The sequence below is a fragment of the Phoca vitulina genome, unplaced genomic scaffold, assembly GCF_004348235.1.
Source record: "Phoca vitulina isolate PV1807 unplaced genomic scaffold, GSC_HSeal_1.0 scaffold19, whole genome shotgun sequence".
NCBI lineage: Eukaryota > Metazoa > Chordata > Mammalia > Carnivora > Phocidae > Phoca > Phoca vitulina.
In genome coordinates, this window is record NW_022589722.1 from 5,974,202 (window position 1) to 5,994,804 (window position 20,603).

Sequence of the window (20,603 nt, forward strand, 5' to 3'; positions counted from 1 at the left end):
TGATTGATAACTTTCAAATGATGATTTGGGACCAAGTACATTAGTTGTACTTGTGCCTCACAAAGAGTACATCAATTTTCATTAATTAGTGCCATTGAATTAAGTTAAATTATGGGGAAAATGAGACAAATGCATAGCTTAAAATGCCTGGATGTTTAAATAAGTATTGTTTAGAGATTAAGTATCCAGAAATTTTGAATTTGAGATATAACTTGGTACCTTTTCCTAATATGTAAAGGGAGAATAAAAAAGTATTAAGATATCTAAATTTAGGGATACTTTGGGAAACTATTATTTATTTTGTGGTTTGCTTTTAAGGAGACATTCATACAGTTTATTTGAGGTTTTTTTTTTCTTCTAATATTCAAAAACCCAGGGGGGCCTGGGTGGTTCAGTTGGCTGATCGTCCCACTCTTAGTTTCGGCTCAGGTCATGATCTCAGGGTGGTGAGATCAAGCCCCTTGTTGGGCTCTGTGCACAGTGTGGAGTCTGTTTGAGATTCTCTCCCTCTCCCTCTACCCCTCTCCCTGCTTGCACGCACATTCTCTCTTTCTCAAATAAATAAATCTTTTACAAAACCCACAAAATTACATATATATGTGTATATACATATATATGTATATACACACACACATACACATATACATAACTTCACATATGTCTTTGGAGACTTGAAAAATATATTTCTTTAATCCTACTTGATTACTTAAGAATAAATATAATATAAAGATTATACTATTCTTTTTCAGATAATGAATTTAATAATTCAATATTTTGGGGGCACCTGGGTGTCTCAGTTGGTTAACTATCTGACTCTTGATTTCAGCTCAGGTCATGAGCTCAGGGTCATGGGATCGAGCCCCTCGTTGGGAATCTGTGCTCTGCAGGGAGTTTGCTTGGGGTTTTCTCTTTCCCTCTGCCCACACCTCACCCCCCACCACTTTCTCTCTCTCTCTTTCTCTCTAAAAATAAATAAATCTTTAAAAAAAGTAATTCAATATTTGGTCAAATATAATAAATACAACTCTACACTTTGACAGTGTTTTTTCAACTTAAAAAGAAACAGTCTATTTCTCAGGCTATGCATTATATTTTGATTCTAATGTTGGCAATTCATATTTTGTCAATTATTCTTATAAATACCAGTTTTTTGGGATTTATAAATAGATCATTTAAAACCAAAATAAACCAAGAAGCATTAATTCTGTCCTGTACTTTATACTAAAGATAAATAATCATTCTTGAGTTAGCTCAGAAAAATAGAATATAAGAGAAAGTATACTGTTTGTTTCTACAGTAGAAGATCTTAATGATAACTCTGTATGTTAGGAAATGATTTTACTATGTCTGTGTTTTTAAATCTCAAATTATCCTAAGAGTTCAGAAAATGTCCCATCGTTGTTTATTTCTGTATCCTTTGAATACACACACACAACAAATTATTCAAGGCATTTGCTCAGAACTCAGAAAACATATACTCATGCAAATTATAAATTGTTCCAGATTGCCCAACACAAGAACATTTTACCCACGCAATAAATACACTAAAATTAGTGGAGGACCATAGAGCCTCTTTGAGCTCTGAGGGTTCTTGGGAAGCAGAGGGAAGGTGGAAGGAGTGTTAAACCTCCAGACATTTTATCCTGAAGATGAGGATGGAGAGGGGAAAGGAAGAGACCTGAGAGTGTCTAGTTCTTCCATAACAAGAAAAAGGAGTATGTTTTTTTTTTTTTAAAAAGGGAGTATCAAAGAATTGTGAGCATTATTATTATTTTCACAAACATTAAATGCTTACCTACAAAGCTTCATACATTCTTCACAGTGTAGTTCAGGTGTTGTCTTCTCTGTCAAAAGCATCCCAGAAGTCCCAGCTGAGGGTGAACTGATATTGCTCTCCCATGTATTTCTATGATAATATTTGATGAACATGCTCCGTTAGAGCACTTATCACAAAATTCCATGAAATCTCTCTGTCCTCATATATTCTGGGATCCTTGAGTGCAGAGACTGTCACTTTTGCACCCTTCCATGCCCCCCACTAGTGCCACCAGCACTGTTTCAGCATATAACACATGACAGGCATGAATGCGTGTGACACAATTCGAGAACATTAAATGTATGTCAGGCTGAGCAGCTTAATCGTGGACTGTGGACAATGGGGAGCCAACAAGCCCTGTGTCACAAATTGAAATTCCTAGTAGGTTCCCAAGAAAGTGACAAAATGTAACAGGAAGAAACGAAAATTTTTTCTAGTGTTAAAAATAAGCTATAATATAAGCTCTAAGGTTGATGACAAACCCTAATCAATAGTTGGTCATAGTATAAGGGAGACAAGAGAGAATGATGTGTACTGTGGGAAATACATTGCCTGGCTCAGATCTCTGCCTCTCTTTCAATCTGTTGTGGCAACAAGGAAATCTGGTTGCACATTTTTAGATGATACTAATTTTTAAGAAAAGCCAGAAATCGGGTATTTACATGACATATTGCAGTTCTAACATGTTGGCTTTAAATATATATATGAACCAAGCACAACACACTTAGAGTTTGAAACAGAGGCCATTAGAGTTTTAATGCCCTCTGAATTGCTCTTTGCAAGACTGACAGAGCTCAATCAGTATTTTAGGAAGTTTTCATTTCATACCAGGCTGTTTAAATATTCCATACTGATGCACAAGCATATTCAACTCCAATTTCCAAGGCACATGGTGACAGTGGCTTCCATTTCCTGTATTTGACTCTCCTGGGTGAGCACTTCAATGGTACAGCCAAGTCAGTTCCAATATCAGGACCTCTACATTTCAAACGTTATTGGTTTTCTCCCCTTTACTTTTATCACTGCTATTGAGTTACTGTTTCTTACTACATTTCCCATAATTCTTCACTATGTTCATTTCACCCAGCCAGCTCTTTTTTTCACCCTCCTTAGAATCTGACAGGCCACAGAAATATCTGATTTCAAAGAGATGCTCGCATTCTATACTGATCCCATCTAGGAGTGTAAATGCCCAATGTCACGCTGCCGAGTGGAAAAAGGTAAGAAAAATCGCTACTGGTCTTTGTATTCCTCTAATCTTTTAAAATCTTTTGAAGAAACAGAAATGTTTTATTTTTCAACCACTGTCTTACTTTTTTTTTTTTTCCTCCATCTGTGCAAACCAAAATGCAAAAATGTTTGAATGATAGAACTGGAATGTGTACTCAAAATGTGACACCAATAAGATTGCAAGGAATATTGAAGGAAGTCTTCGATAAGCCTGACAATGATTCTGACTCCAACAGCATGGATTTGAATATAAATCTTGCACAAATAAATGAACTACTAAGAAAAAATTAATCTGCTATCCTGCTAGATTGATATAACAGTATAGCAATGCAAAGACAAATAGATTCATTTAAATTAAGCTAGAGCCTTGATTATTTTTTTCACAACTATCAGAAAACACGTATTAAGTTCCTACTCTCAAATAATTTCATGATATGATTGTTTTTCACATTTTGCAAAAAAGGAATCAACATTTAAGACAAGAAAAAGTCCAAAGAAAAATTTGAATTGGCTAAAGCAAAATTTAGTTACTCTGGTAGTAATAGGATTTTTTTTTAACTGAATGTGAGTGTAATCAGACAATCCTATTTTCCAACGAGTGTAGATTATAGTTCTGTATTAAATATATGCATCTGAAGATTGTTTGATTTTTTTACTGCTTGGGATTGATACAAAACTGGTATATTAAAATATGCCATGTATGTGGTTAAACCAGTTGCAAATCATTAAACCATTATTTAGTAATTAGCAGTGTTCTTATAAAAAGAATGAGATACATGCATCATTTATTTTCAATACAGCTTTACATAATTAGAGTAATAGGCAATTTGATCTATTAAACTACTAATTAAATACAAAATATTTAATATGTACCAGAGAGTTGTGCTCTGAAATTGCACAATTATCCATTGTGTGGTTATTTCCTTCATTGACCCTTCCTCCAAAGCATGGGGGAGTAATCCATACAATACTTTCAGGGAAAAAGGGAGTATTAAGATACAATGAGAGTCACAAAGAAGTCCTGAGTTGGTCAATAGTGTTACACTTCTCCAGGCAAGTAGAAAAATCTGATTTGTGTTCTACCTCCTTCCCAAGCCCTTTCTTTGTGCCTTTGAATGTGGTGTAATGAATAAGATGGCCCCAAACAGTCAGAAAAAGGAAAAGGGGAGCAATTGAAGTGTCTAGATTATTGAAAAACTGGAATTTTTTTCCAGTTTTATTGAGAAATAATTGACATATATCACATCACTTATGAGCTTAAGGCATACAACATGATGATTTGATTTACACGTATTGTGACATGGTTACCACAATAGGTTCAGCCTACATACATTTTCTCATTTCAATACAGTAAAAAGAAAAGAGAGAAGTAAATAATAAAGGGAAAAAATGATCTCCTGGTGATGAGAACTCTTAGGATCTACTCTCTTAACAACTTTCCTATCATATATAGCATGGTTAGCTGTAGTCATCATGTTGAACATCATATCCCTAGTACTTTTATATAGAGTATTTCTAAAAAAACAAGAGGTGTTTTTTCAATCTTTAATTAGGGAGTCTATCTTTATGAAGATTCCTATCCCTGGCGAGAGGTCAAAGTCATATATTCTTATTATTCTTCTCTAATTTAGCTTCAATGTGCTATCAGATGAAATCTTATCACTTTATTCAGAATTTATCACTTTATTCTACTCAAGAATCTAGCACTGTCTACAATATCAAATCCAGCCTCATACATTACTCAAGCCCTTCCTATATATCAGCTCTTGCTAATTTTAGAATAATAATAATGAGGATGAAAACAATAAAAGCTAATATTTTGTGTGAGTTACATTATCTCATTTAATTGATTGAGGTAAAAAAATGGGGAAACTGAGGGGCTTCTGGGTGGCTCAGTTGGTTAGGTGTCCAACTCTTGATTTCTGCTCAGGTCATGATCTCAGGCTTGTGAGATGGAGCCCCAGGTTCAAGTGGAGCCCACTTAAGATTCTTTCTCTCCCTGTCCCGCTGTCCCTCCCCCCACTCACATGTGTTTGCGCTCTCTCTCTCAAATAAAAAATAAATAAAATCTTTTTAAAAAAGTAAAAAATTAAAAAAATGGGAAACATTGTGAGAGGCAACTCAACTTAGCTTGAGTCTTAAAGCTTCTACGTTGCAAAGCTAAGCCAAATCCAAGGTGATGTGATTCAGAACCAGTGTTCTTGACCATCCACTATCTGCTACAAACTTCACAGTATCCCAACACTCCTCAAGTCTCCTCTGAACCTTCTCTAAATGAATCAGACCAGACTTTTCCATGTTCTTAGTATTGACTTATTCTTTTCTCCATGCCTTAGTTCATGTTGTTTCCTCTCTGTATGTACTTTGTCACTTAGCCAAATATTCCTCCTCTTTCAAGGTGTGAGTCACATGCCTTCTCCTCCACAGCTATTCCACCCAAATGCATACCTTAGATCTAAATCCATTCCTATTCCCATAGTGCCTAGTGTAGAGATACAAAGGTGATTATCTCTCAATAAATGTATTTCCTGAAAGCATTAATAGTAAAGACATAAATAATCCCTTATAAAACAAAGAATGTTGTCATGCACATTTGATTCCTTGTTACAAAAGAGAGGTTTGCTGCCAGACATATTTCCTGTGCCAGATTTTCCATCATCAACAAAATTTACAAAAAGATTTTCATTCATTTTCTGACTGTCCTTGGCCTGTGTCCAATTTTTTTTTCTTAAGAGCTTCTGCATTTAGTTTTAACTTCAAGTACTGCTGCTGAATACAGTAGTTAGGAGCCAGAGTAGGGATTTTCCTTGCAGAGAAATGGGATCCATTTTAACCAGGAGGCAAAAGAGGGAACTGTGTTGAAGTTGCACCTGTTATGTTACCAGAAATGGCAGACTCCATTCCTCTTCTGGCTTTTCCTTCCTAGTAATCCTGCTCCCTTTACCATCAGACTTAGGTGCATTAACACTTCTGGGGCAAGTCCTGGCATGGCCATGATAATAAAAAAGAGAGCTCTTCTTGCGAAGGTGGTGGATTCACTAAGCTCCAGTCAAGTTGATTTCATGTTATTCTGACCTTTAGCAAAATCCTACCCTTGTGATGCCCGAACTCCTTTTTGTACCTCTGATGTGTTATTGGCAGGATGTGTCTGACTGCCAAATTGTCAGGCTAGTGGGGGTTGCTCTGGACCCCATGCTGGTGTGACTAGGTAGCACGTTGCTGTTTCTTTATGCTACACAACATCAGTAATCATTTCAAGGATGTCAATTTAGACTCATTGCATAATTGTACTTATAGAAAAGGCAGCATGGTATAGTGATTGAATGGACTCCGGAGCCAGACTACTTAGGGTCAAGTCCCAGGTTTGATACTTACAAACTGTGTAACCTTGGACAACTTATTTAACCTCTTAACACTCACTTTTTTTCAGTTGTAACACAGGGATTATGAGAGGTCCTACTTCATAGGGTTTTTGTGAGGATTAAAATGAGTTAAGATTTGTTAAGCATGTAAAGCAATGATAACACTCAAAGAGTATTAGCTATTGGGCGCCTGGGTGGCTCAGTTGGTTAAGTATCTGCCTTTAGCTTGGGTCATGATCCCAGGGTTCTGGGATCCAGCCCTGCATCGGGCTCCCTGCTCAGCAGGTAGCCTGCTTCTCCCTCCTGTGTACTCTCTCATCTCTGTCTCTCTCTCTCAAATAAATAAATATTTTTTTTAAAAAGTGTTAAGCTATAACTGTTTAATCTTTGTTGAGTAAGCAAATAAATAAAAGATAAATTTATTGTGTAATACAATTTTTTACTTCTTTCCTTCCTTCTCAAGACCCAAACTCCTTGAAAGCAGAGAGCAGGTATTACTCATCTTTGTATATCTGCAGCATTTCCCGGGAGGATGGTACATGGTATGTGTCAACGACTATCTGCTGAGTGGATGAGAGCTGTGGTAATTAGAGAGAAGGGTAAAGTGAAGTAGAGTGTAAGGGTGTAATAGTCCAAAATGTTTAGGAGTATGGAGACTATTATACTGGTAGGCTTCTCCCCATCAGGGTTGAAGTCACACCCAAAGTGATGGAAGTCATTAAAGTGGAGAGAGGAATTGTTGAGACAGATGTCACAGGTCTCAGAAGAGAAAAAGTATGAACCAAAAACATAAGAAGGCATGGGCGTGGAGATGAGATTTGACTGTGGGCACAAACTACATATAAAGAATTTTCCATGAAGAGGAGGTTATATTGTGAGGTGGCACTTGGGGAAAGAGGAAAGCCAATGCTACTTATAGTATATGATGTATGGAGGATCCATTTACGATGACTGCCCTATCTCTTTTTAAACATCCTAAAGTAATTTTCAAAACAGAGCTCTTGATTTCTTTCATTTCCTACCACCAAATACACACATATTAATGACAACTATGTTATGGGCTGAGTTACATCCCCTAAAAATTTGTATGTTGAAGTCCTAACTCCCGGTACCTCAAAATGTAATTACATTTGGAGATATGGTCTTTAAAGAGATAATAAAATTAAAATCATCGTTAAGGTGGGCCCCAGTCCCATGTGACTGATGTCCTCATGAGAAAAAAGGAAACTTGGTCACAGACAGGTTTAGTTGGAAGACCGAAGACCCAGGGAGAAGATGACCATCTTTGAGCCAAGGAGAGAGGCCTCAGAAGAAACAAACCTTGCTAAAACCTCAGTCTCAGACTTCCAGCCTCCAGAACTGTGAGACATACATTTCTTTTGTTGAAGCTACCCGGTCTGTGGTACTTTGTCATGGCAGCCCTAGCAAACTGATACGAACAGCAAAAGCAATCTATTCCTCCCCTAGTCTTTGTCTTTTCAGTAAGTGTTACCATCATCCTTATAGCTGTTGAAGTAAAAAACCAAGGACTCATTTTTTTTTTTTTATTTTATTTTTTCTCTTGCTGTCTGTATCCACATGTAATCCATCAGCAATTTTTTTACCTCTACTTTAAAATATGTCGCAATTCAATGAAGTAAACTCTACACCCTTATTTTAAGCCACCTTTACCTCTCTTCGTTTTCCTCTTCAACAAATTTCATATCATCCTACTCTGAAACTTTGCTACAGTCACATTGATTTTTTTTTCTCTTCTTCATATATTCTAGTTCATTCTCAATCTTGGGAGTTTTTGCTTTCTCACTAGTTATTTCCTCTGCTTATAATTATCTGTGCCTTCCTCGCCCCAGATCTCTATAACATTGACCCATCTGGTCATTGTGTTCTTAATGAAAGCTTTCACAACCTCTCAATCTAACAGCCCTGACAAATAAACGTACTTTATTTTCATATATGTATTATCTGGTATTTGCCTGCTTATTACTGGGTTGATAAAGAATGTTGATTGGGATTTATTGCCATGCTAGAGTTGGCAACTTGTTTGCAGTTGAAAACAGGAGATATTAAATATTCCTATATATTTTTTCATTGTTAAAAAACTATAACTGTAAAGATATCTACAACTAGAGGCAGACAATTCTCTTTAAGTTTATTCAGAGGAAACAAAACTGGCCCTACCCTCAGTACCATAACACACAACCATCCCATAAAGAATCTATAGAGATGATTGGGGAACAGAGAGAGAAGGTGCTTTTATTTATCCTTACCTCGAAGCCACGTATGATAAAGGGTTGAAATTGGGGGTGTCTGCAAGAAAGAAGTATCAACATTTCATTCCTCACTGTATATCTTCTCAGGCTGTTATGTCAATGTTCCTACATAAAGATGGCAGTGACTTCACAAGAGGAAAGAAGAGATAGCATTGGACCCATCTGCAATCTTACTGATAGTTCAGGCAGGTATGTGGTTGTTTCCCATGAGTGGACACCCCATAAGTTAGGTGGACTTTTGCTGTTTTGCTTGTATCCAACCCCAAGACAGCAGCCAGGAGAGGCCATGAGGTATACCACTGGTGAGTGAGCTGAGGCAACAAAAGAGGTAGCATTAGAATTATCTCCCACATTATGGGGTTCTATGGTCAAAGACCTCAGAATGTCATGTGAAAATCTCATACCAGGGCCTTACATGAGAGGCAGAATTTGGATACTTGCTGTATAGAAGATACCAGCCACAACGTAACATTTGCAAAGAAAGTGACAACAAACACAAGTTGCAAGTCTCTTTGCCTTTCACTCCTTGATGCTCCCAACAATTGCCTACAGATAGAAAGGAGGGCTGTAAGGCTATGAATCAGGTATGAGATTGGAATTTAAAACTGGGAGAAGCTAACATTTATTAAGCAAAAAGTACCAGAAAATTATGGACTCTTCCCTTTAAGAAACAACAACAACAAAAAAATGAATTCCATAGAAAACAGCTAAGAGAAAAGCATTCATATTTTTATACCATAGATTTGAGATTCCTTAACGCACTAACTACAGCTTATTAGTATGATAGGTATGATTCATGTACTCTTGTGTTACCTCTGTATCCACAATGCCTAGAAGAGTGTCTGCATGTAATAGAGTGTAGATGACTAGCTGACTTTGCATTTTGGTTGGTAGTTGAGAATAATAAAAATGGAAAGAGTGGGGAGAAGCCAGTTTTGATGTTCTAGGCATAGTCAGTTTGAAACCCAAACATTTAGGTGATAATGTGATTAAACTATGCCCATGGTCAGCAGGCCACTGAAAGTCCTAAAAGAGGTTTGCAGAGAAATTCTCCTGGTAGCCTCAAGAGTTCTCAGCATAAATACTTGGAACAATTGACTACCACTGAGGATACTTCTCTCTGATGGAATCAACAGTAGCCTCTGATGATTTGGAGGCCTTAGGCTTCAGTGCTGAAACTAGATTGTGGTGGGGCCCAAATAAGTCTCGAAGACAACTCTGCTCAGGTGGTTAGAGGCCGAATTTTGTCGTACCGAGGATCTCCCTGCACAGAATGATTGGCCATGGAATATTTTGAAGAATAACCTATTAAGGTATTGTATAAAACATAAAGCTCAAAAGAGATGCAAAGCATTAATATGCATACGTTATAAAATGTTTAAAAAAGTAAAATAAAATGTTTAAAAAAAGGGGGGCACCTGGGTGGCTCAGTTGGTTAAGCAGCTTCTTTCAGCTCAGGTCATGATCTCAGGGTCCTTAGATCGAGCCCCGCATCGGGCTCCCTGCTGGGCGGGAAGCCTGCTTCTCTCTCTCTCCCACTCCCCCTGCTTGTGTTCCCTCTCTCGCTGTGTCTCTCTCTGTCAAATAAATAAAATCTTTAAAATAAAATAAAATAAAATAAAATAAAATAAAATAAAATAAAATATAAAATAAAATAAAATGTTTAATATGCATACGTTACAGTTTTGGTGACTCCTTTACCTTCCAGACTGCCTTTGAGCTGCAGGTTGAACTGATTTCTTCTGGGTGGAAGTGTGAAGGAAAAGGAAGATAAAGGCAGTGAGGCAGTGAGAGAGACTGATGGTCACCTCAGGGGCGTGCGACATCAGAAGAACCCTCATGTGTCCTAATAAGAGCCAGCTCAGCTGCTGTGTAGAGCTCCCCATGGCAAGTTGCTAGTTATCAGCGGGAAGACCAACAACCAACAGAGGACTGTACCAATGACCAGTTAAGCGAAGAGGTGCTTGCCTCTCCCTTCCCCTTTCCTAATGCCAATTTTTCTCAAAACTTACTCTTGTATATAAATGTTTCTAACTAGTAAAAAAAAGAAGAAAAGATGATAAGGGATGCACCTATGAACACAGTTGATATTTTTACTAAATTTTTTTTATCCAAAGTCTTTCGATTAAAAAAAAAAATCTCCTTTTTCTTTTTACAGTGTCAACATTTTTTTAAATAATTCAAAGACTAACTTACAGACTTTGATTTAACAGGTTGAACTTTAGAGCATAACTTTTTTCATTATTTTTAATGGCTTTCAGTGGTTTTATTTTTTTTCAGCAATCCCTTTTATGTGTTACAAGGAAGAGAAATACAGACAGATAAGTGAAAGTGATTTTATTTTCCCCCAGAGAAACAACATGAATGCTCTAATTTGAAGGGAATGGCAAGGTATGTACTGATTGGCAAACATGAAATCTACTCTAAAATTTGGCTTTAATTTGATGCTTAGTGGGTAGAATCATGGAAGAAAATGCACTTATCTGTGTTATCAGGAGATCTCCAATCTAATCCCAGCTGAGCTGATATTTTTTACACAAATTTTGGCATGCATTATATTTTCCCTGGGCTGCAGATATATATAAGAAGGAAGTTGGTCTAGAAAATATTTAGTATCCCTTCCAAATATGATCTATGACAACTTGAGGTTGGGAATCACCCCAGACTATTTTTAACTAAAGAAAAGAGCCCCCTGACCATTTGGCAGTTCCTTAGTCCACTGTGAAATTTCTCTAAAGGCCATTTCATTTCAGACTGAAATGTAAAAATGTTTCAAGATAGAGCAGGACATAAAACTAAAAGGAATATTTTAAACATTTCTCCCATATAGGACAATACATTAAAGGAAAATGTTACAACTAAAGCAAAATTCCATGAGGTCAAGAGCTGAATCTGTCTTATTTGTTGTCCTATTATCAGTGCCTGACACAGTGATCAAATAACTATCGGTTGAATGAATGAATGACAATAATTTGCGACAATGAAAAAAATCTTTAAAAAAAAAAAAAAAGTAAACCACTACTAGCTGTCTTTGATCCCATGTCTTCTCCACCCTGCAAAGGCACAGGACAATGTAGACATGAGGCAGGATAAATGAACAATGCAGTCTCTGCCTCAGAATCTAGGCAGCCCAAGGTTCTGTGCCCCATAAGTGACTGCTGCATTACTACATTGGATCCCTGGTCAGGGAGTAGGGATGTTTATCCCAGTGCTGACTAGTAGGTTTTTGCATGAGCCAAAGCTTATCCCCCTTTGCTGACAATAGCCTTAATGCCTTGTTTCAGAGCCTGAGTCTTCTCTCTCCCCACTCTAAGGAGTGTCACTCAGATTTAGGTTTCTGACTTGGTCACTGCTTTACATTTTGATTTCTGTAAGTTGCCAGCTTCTACAATGTCCTAGTTGTAGTTGGGGATCCAAATAGCTTTTGAAGATCCCCATAACATATAGAAGCCTTTCATTGAAATTCCAATTCAAGCAAAACCCTGTTAGCCATGGTCATCATTTTCCTCCATCTAATATTTATCTGACTTACCTACAATTCTGAATATTGTACACCTGGCTTTTCCAACCCATGGCTCTTTTTGGAGGCCTTCCTATGCAGACTTTTGCTGCTTTGCTCCTCTGATGGAATCTCCACTTACAGAGGGGCCTGACGTGAAAGCCAGCCTGAAACTTCCTTAGCCTGGAATAAATAAATCATCACATTTGCCAAGTTGTCCTGAGGTATAATAATAAGTCATTGGTTTTAGCTATGGAAGCAATTAACAATGCTTCCTATTTTAGGATCAATGAGAATATGATCTGACAAGTATAATAAGTATTCAGACCCTAAATTTTGAAATTATCAACCAGTGAGAAAAATGTTGTTAGAACTTCCAATTTTATCACAAGGAAGTTTTGCATCACACTATTTTTGAAGCCTATATGGAAAGGAAAGTAAAATTTACCCATGATCTTCTTTAAAGTGATGTGAAAGAGAACTAAAAGTCTCTCCCTTTACTTTGTCCAATCTATTGCCCGGAGAAAATAATTATTATTCACCAAACACCTACCATGTGCCAGGAACTATTATAGGCACCCAGAATCCATAAGAGAAAAACAAATTTATCTTCCTTCATGAAGCTTATATTTTGACTGGAAAAGCATACATAAAAAATTAAGCGAAAAAAATATGATAAGTGGTAAAGAGAAAAGTGACATTAGGATGGGGATAGGAAGTGTTAGGGGAGTCCATACTAAAATCTTAGGTTGGGGGGCTGGGAAAACTTTATAGAGGAATTGATAAGTCAAGCCATGCAGATCTCTGGAAAAGAACATTCCAGGCAGAAGGAATAACAAGAGCAAAGCCTCTGAACTGAGAATATGACTAGAAGGTTTGAAGACAGTAAGAAGATTTGTGTGAAACTAGAAGGAAAGATAAAAAGGAAATGATGTTATTACCAGGTGGGTATGGGGAGGGAGCAAGGATATATGCCATAGTAAGTACTTTGATTTTTGCTCTAAGATGAAAAAAAATATAGGAGTATTTTTAAAAAAGAGTGAGTCTGGCTTTAAAGGGTCATGCTGGCTGTGTTGAAAACACACCGAAGGGGTAAAGCATGACTCAGGAAGACAAGAAAGTCTTGCCATAATTCAGAAATAGGTTTGTACTAGTGTAGTCCTGGAAATCCTAGGACAGTAGTCCCCTCCCTCTGTATCTATGGGGGGATGCGTTCCAAGACCCCCCAGGATGCCTGAAACCCCAGACAGTACTGGACCATATATATACTATTTCTTTTTTCCTCTGCATAAAACACCTATGATGAAGTTTAATTTACAAATTGGGCACAGTAAGAGATTAACAACAATAACTGGTAATAAAATAGAATAATTACGACAATATAATAAAAGTTATATGAATGTGGTCTTTCTCTCTCTCTCTCTGAATATCTTATTGCACTATACTCAGCCTTCTTGTGATGATGTGAGATGATAAAATGCCTCCGTGATGAGATGAAGTGGGGTAAATGACACAGGCATTGTGACATAACATTAGGCCACTATTGACCTTCTGATGATTCACCAGGAGGACCATCTGCTTCCAAACTGTGGTTGACTGCTGGTCAGGGAAACTGTGGGAGAGGAAAATCACAGATGATGACAAGGGATTACTGTGATTGGATTTTCAGTATGATTTGAAGGTAAGGCCAGCAGGATTTGCTAATGGTGTAGATGTGGGACAATTGGTTTAGATGGAACAAAGAATAGATTCAAGGATGCCCCCAAATTTTAACCTTAAGGAACTGGAAAGACAGAGTTGTCATAAAGTGAGATGGGGGATTGTTAGAACAAGTTTGGGATGATGTAAGAACCAGAAGTTCAATTTTATTTTTATTTATTTATTTTTAAAGATTTTATTTATTTGACACAGAGAGAGAGCGCACAAGCAGGGGGAGTGGCAGGCAGAGGGAGAGGGAGAAGTAGGCTCCCCGAGGAGCAGGGAGCCCGATCCGATGCGGGGATACATCCCAGGACTCTGGGATCATGACCTGAGCCAAAGACAGTGGCTTAACCAAGTGAGCCAACCAGGTGCCCCAGAGAAGTTCAATTTTAGACATGTCACCTTAGAGATAATTATTTAAGTGGAGATGTGAGTAAGCAGTTGGATATGAATTTGGAGTCAGGGAAGAGATCCAAAATACAGATATAAGTCTAAGGGTCATCAGCATATAGGTATATTTAAAGATAAAGAATGGATGAAATCACCAAGGAAGTGATTGTAGATGAAATGAGAATAGATTTAAGAACAAATCTTTGGCTGAACTTGAAGTTTAGAGGACTGGAAGTAGAGAAACAAGCAAATGAAAACAAAAATGAGGAACCAGGTAAGAGGGAAATTAGGTGAATATGTTGGCTTTTAAGGTAAGGGTAAAAAGTGATTCATGGAATTTGTCCTATGATTATATAGATCCTATATGCATAATCAAATGTCTATGTATACAAATTAATGCATATGCATGTTTGTTTATGTGGGGAACAGTTTTTATTTTATAAAATGGGATCATGCTATACCTAGTCATCTAAAATCTACTTTTAAAATTTATCACAGAAGAAATTTTTGTATCATCTTCACTCTTAAGAGTAAAGATGTTTTATTTTCAAGTTTTTGATTGTCCAGGATTATTAAAACAATGTATTATGATAAACTTAAAAAAATACAATACAGTGAAAATATTGGCTTTAATTTTTAAACACTTGCTCTTTTCTATTTACTTAACAAAAATCCTCTTTGTAAAAAGAAAAAAATACAAAGAAAAAAACCAAAATAAGGAATAAGGGAGTAGGAACCAGATAGAAAAAATGTCAAATTGTCCTTATATCTTACTATTGCTATTAATACATTTCAGTGCATGCTGATTCTCTTTTATTAGAATGAGAAAGTAAGCTTTGAATAGAGCAGAAATTTTTATGAAAAAAAATCATGAAACAAATGACAGTTTCTTCTCATTCTTACCAGAGATAAAAGTGTTTTGTTTTTTTTTTTTTGGTTTGTTTTTCTCTAAGATTCTAACATCTATTGCTTTCACAAAGACAAACTCTATGGCAAATCACCTATGTGGGAGCTCCATGATTTTCATTAGATGGAAGAGATGAAAAATAAATAAATTAACAGTAGTTATAATGTGTTACTATTCACACATTTAAGGCAGCAAAAATATGGTCCATTATTTCACTGCATCTGGAAAACAGTGAATAGTTGAAGGCGTCCTTTTAGGATATGGAGAGAGTATCCCTCAAAGGCTCTTCTTAGTTTCCCCTAGTTTTCCCCCAAAAGATACCACTTTTTAAACAGTGAATTGGGTATGTCACAAGACATTTCATCTACTAAAACAAAAATGAAAATCAAGTACATGATTGTTAAACATTAACTACATACAAGAAACTGTGGTAGGCAGTTTGTAATTTGTATAATGTTTCAGATCATTCATTGGTGTTCAGAGTGGAGTGTATGGAAATATTTCTTTAGAAGTAATTCTTTCAAATTGAATAACAGAAATCTTATGGTGCATACTTTAAGGACTTTATTAATAAGAAGTAAGTACACTGCCAATCACAATTTTTTAACCAATAGTTCTTATGATCCAAGGGCTAAAACAAATTAGACATGTCACTTGAAATTTTCTGAGCATACAAGCAACGTTCAGGCTGCCTGTATGGAAAACTCTCACTGAATAAAAAAATAACAGAGGTGGGCAGAGTTGTCTTTTTTTCTTCTTCCACTGCCTATTAAATGCTATTCTCCTTCTTCTTCCTTTATACTTTTTGTTTTTTTTAAAAAAATCAGCTGTATTGAAGTAGATTCCATGTACAAAAGTGCTTGCTGAACAGATGTGTAGTAAACAAGTAAGAAAGGATTGCATGTTTGAAAAGATTTCTAAACTGGTATTCTAAATCAGGCATGTAATCTCAGCTCTGCTGCTGACTAATTAGTCTCGTCTTTTAGGTCCTTAGGCCCTCTGTTCTCTTTGTAAAATGAAAGCAAGCCATGACGAAGCACTTGTTCATGGGAACAAGCAATGGGATGCTGAGCAGAAAGTTCTAGATTAGAGACCAATACAGTTGGAATATCTCTTTAGGTGATGTATTTGCTTTAATAGCCTGGAAATTCAGAGAGGAAATTATTAGGGTATGTGAGCTTTGTTTCTATTTTTAGGAATTACAGTGGCCCTTCATAGACTTGTGCTTTCTCCCTCTTTTCTTTTCCTACAGAGATGGTTTCTCTTTTAATTTGTTCTATTTTAGCTGAGAATTTTTGTTTATTTTCTTTATTTTACTTTCCCATTATTTAGGCTAAAACTACTCTTAGTTCCATTTTCTTCCCTTGCTTTTATATTTTCATCTGTTCTGTTTACAACTCCTCAGCACTGACATTCTGCAGCGTCAATGGTGCTCCTTAACAACAGGTGCATACTTTACATTCTTCTTTTTTTGAAAATAATTCTGGAATTTTTGAAATTGAGTTTTGTGCATGTGTCTGCCTCCTACCTCACAATAAATATTGGTTGAGTGACCAACTTTCAGCCTTGTCTCTGCTATTGTTCATGTTTCTTTTCCATATCTTGCCAAGAACATGCACCTGATGTTCTAAATCGATGTTCTGAATGTCCTCTTTCTTTCAGAAAATAATTTTCAAACTTCAGTTCTTACTCTCATTCTTCATGACAATTCTTGCCTTTTCTAAGACCTCATTTCATTTGTTTGCTTGTTTGCTTTGTCTGTTGAATATTCAGCTACCCTTAAATGGGGTATGATGAGTCTGTCTAGTATTTGGTAGAATAGAGATTTTCTTTCCTCCCTCCTCCCCCTCCTCCTTCTTAAAAACAATATTGAAATACAATTAGTATAAAGTGTCCTATTAGTTTCAGGTATACAGCATATTGACTGGACGATTCTACTCAATGCTCACCACAATACTTACAGTTACCATCTGTCACCATACAACATTATTACAATATTATAGACTATATTCCCTATGCTATACTTCTCATCTACATGACTTATTTATTATATAACTGGAAGTTTGTACCTTGTACTACCCTTTATCTATTTCACCCACCCTCCCACCCACCTCCCCTCTGGCAGCCACCAGCTTGTTCTCCATATTTAAGAGTCTGTTTTTGTTTATTCATTTTTTTTTAAGTTTCCACATATAAGTGAAATCATATGGTATTTTTCTTTCTCTCCCTGACTTATTTCACTTAGCATAGTACTTTATAGGTCTATCCATGTTGTCACAAATGGTAAGATCTCATCCTTTTTATAGGTGAGTAATATTCCATTATGTATATGCATAATATACATATCTTCTTTATCCATTTATCTATCAATGGACACTTCAGTTGTTTCCATTTCTTGGCTATTATAAATAATGCTTCAATAAACATACGGGTGCATCTATCTTTTTGGACTAGTGTTTTCACTTTCAATACCCAGTAGTAGAATTACTGGGTCATATGACATTTTTATTTTTAATTTTTTGAGATACCCTGATGGATCTGAGACTTGCATCCCCTTCACTGTGTATTTGTTTTGCTCTAGGTTACTATACACATCCTCAGACCTAGACCAAGAAGCCAGGTTGATGCACAAGGATCCTAATTCACTTTGTGGTATCCAGTAGAGATTTATTGAAGTAGGGCTGCTGGACTGAGGTTCAACCTCATGCAGGTTCTCTGACCTGGGAAATTCTGTGTCCTTTACTATTGAATTGTTTTGTGCTAGTCTCAGCATCTCAATAACGAGTTTTGTGGCTGGACTGGCCCTTGTGGTTCTTACGATGGTTGCAAGATGCCCTTAACAATTACTGCCAGGAAACTTTAAAAGAGACATGGTTTATTACTTACAAGTCCTGGAAATTACACAGCACACCTGGGGCCACATACTGAAGTCTCAAATAGAAAGAAAGAGTGCATAAGCCTGTGGTTCTGCTTTTATTGGGGTCAAGGGTGGGGGCCTAGGGTTTTGCAGGATCAATCTTTATTGGTGAATTTTAAACATAAGAGAGGGAATTTAAAGCACAGAAGAGAAAAAAAAAAGGGCGGGGTGGGGGGGGGGGAAAGGCCAAATGGTCAGTTATCAAAATCAACCAAGATCTCTAAAACAAAGGAGCCTGGGAGGCAGGTGCAGGTGGTTCTTTATCCATATAGTTGTGTGACTGGCAATGCATTTATTTAAGTGGATGCCTCAGCAATAAAGCTTAAGTCAGGCACTTGGATTACAAAAAAGAAAAACCAACTGTCAGGGCTTATACTACAAGAATAAAGATAGGAAACACTACCCCAAAGCACACAGCACTTCTGGTGCTCTTCCTATCCTTCCTGACAACAATGTTTTTTTCTTCAGCAATTTAGCAACACACATTTCAATGTGTTTCTATACATCATATCCCACTTCCTGCCATGTCACCTACTGGGTGTTGTATCATTGAAGGGATGGAGGCAGAAAAAAGCTAATGGGAGTGGAAGGGAGAGATAGAATCTATCTCCAAAAATAGTCCCTGGGCATTTGGAAATATGAGTGACAATTTTGTATGTCATAGAGTGAGAGAGGAGGGCAACAAGATAGTGCTGAGGTTAGGATGCTTTTCAATCTTCCTCTTTCTTTCTTTCTTTCTTTTTTTTTAATTCAGGGAGGGGGTGGGAGGTAAGGAGAAAGATGGTTCCCTGCAGTGTTCTAATTCAGAGGATTGAGGAGTAATGAGTATTCCAAGGTTGTATTTTTCAACACATCACCATGGACAATGCATTAAGTAGGAATTGACCTCTGGACTTTACCAAATAGTTTTTGCTTACATTTAGCTTACTCTGTTTTTTTCTGTTTTTGGCATTTTAGTCTTTTTGTATGTTTTCATGGATATTTACTGTGAAGTTGAGAGAAGTTACATCATGCACTACAGAATGTTTACATGTGAACTAAAGGGCTTTTGAAGCTCATCTGAAATCAAAGCCACTATTCCAGATTGCTGGTTATATATGTCCATATTTCCTCTAAGACTTCTGTGACAGTTATTAGATTGGGCTATAAAATTTTGAGAGTATATTGAAAAACACATAAAGAAGCACTTTCATGTAGAAATGCAAGGTCATAGCAATAAAGAATCCAGGGTCCCAACTTTTATATTAGTTTACTTCTGAGTTCTTAAACAAAAATATACCATTCCAGGTCTGTAAAATTGAAGAGGCAATGAGAATCAGAGAAAATCCTTATTTAAATTTGCAGGGAATGATTTCCAAATTTTCACATATTCACAGTATTTTCTGAATCCAATTATAAATAAAGGCCTATATTTATGTTTATTATAAATAAATACATAAATACACTAGACAAAAGAAATAACTTTGGGCTTGAAATCGAGGATTTTCCAGCTCCATTACCAACTGCATTGTGATATTGATCATTAATCACAAAATGATAGAACTTTAAAAGCCTCTTAAAAATCAGTTAGAATGATGGTTCAATGTACTACTATAAGCCACATCTTCTTTTGATAAATTTACAAATGTGATGCCCCCTCAAAGAATATGATAACTTTTCCATAGGATATTTGTGGGGTTTTTTATTGAAAATCACTATGCAACTGAATATGTTTTCCTATTCAAACTGGTATAGAGGCTGTCAAGCTTTAGTGTCCATAATTTATCTTTGTAGTAAAGAAAACATAATAATACATATGCAATATAAAAGTACAATCTCGAAATTTTGACCTTCCATCTCCTCAGTTGAAAACAAATTATTGAGGTTAACTTCTTGATTTTAGACATAATAAAAGTCCTGGAGAAGTACACTATCTTGTCAAGTGCTGTTCTACTTGTATATGGAAGAACCGAAGGCCCCGAATCAGCCTTTCCACAGTATTACACAGTCCAGCAAGGCAGAATCCACTGATATTACCCCCCAAGTTGATATAATTTGCTCAGGATTCTACTCTTTTCTGGTTTTCCTTTGTGTACTATGTCAGTTAGGACTGTTTTGAGCTGCCCTGTTACCTATATCTTCTAACTTTCATCCTTAAGAGCACAAAATGGTTGTTCCAACTCTAACCATGGTGCTTAACCACAGGCATACAGGAGGAAGGGGCAGTAAGCAGGAAGAGGGGGTGCTTTCTTAGGATAAATCACCTTATGCCTTATTAATCCAGGAATATATCATATAACCACCCCTATTTTAAAGGGGTCAAGAAGTAATTTTGTTTTTTTTTAAGCAAGACATTGACATCTCAAGCAAAATTCAATCCATTACCAAATATCTACTATTCAGTAAATATTGAGCAATTGGAAGTATCTGTCCCATATACATTTGTGTTGCTGTTGATATGAATGTATATTTGTAACAATTACCAAGAGTTGCTAAATTAATTAGGTATATTATTTATGTCAGCTTCAAATA

General features: G+C 36.5%; 1 long non-coding RNA gene across 6 annotated transcripts in view; it reads left to right on the top strand.

Moving 5' to 3' along the window:
- The first annotated feature begins 2,938 nt into the window (after nucleotides 1–2,938).
- LOC116639767 overlaps nucleotides 2,939–20,603 on the top strand; it is a 247,755-nt gene continuing 230,090 nt past the window's right edge. For all 6 annotated transcript variants that reach the window (XR_004300921.1, XR_004300918.1, XR_004300917.1 and 3 more), the window contains exon 1: nucleotides 2,939–3,036. This is a non-coding gene — a long non-coding RNA (uncharacterized LOC116639767). The remainder of the gene's footprint in view (nucleotides 3,037–20,603) is intronic.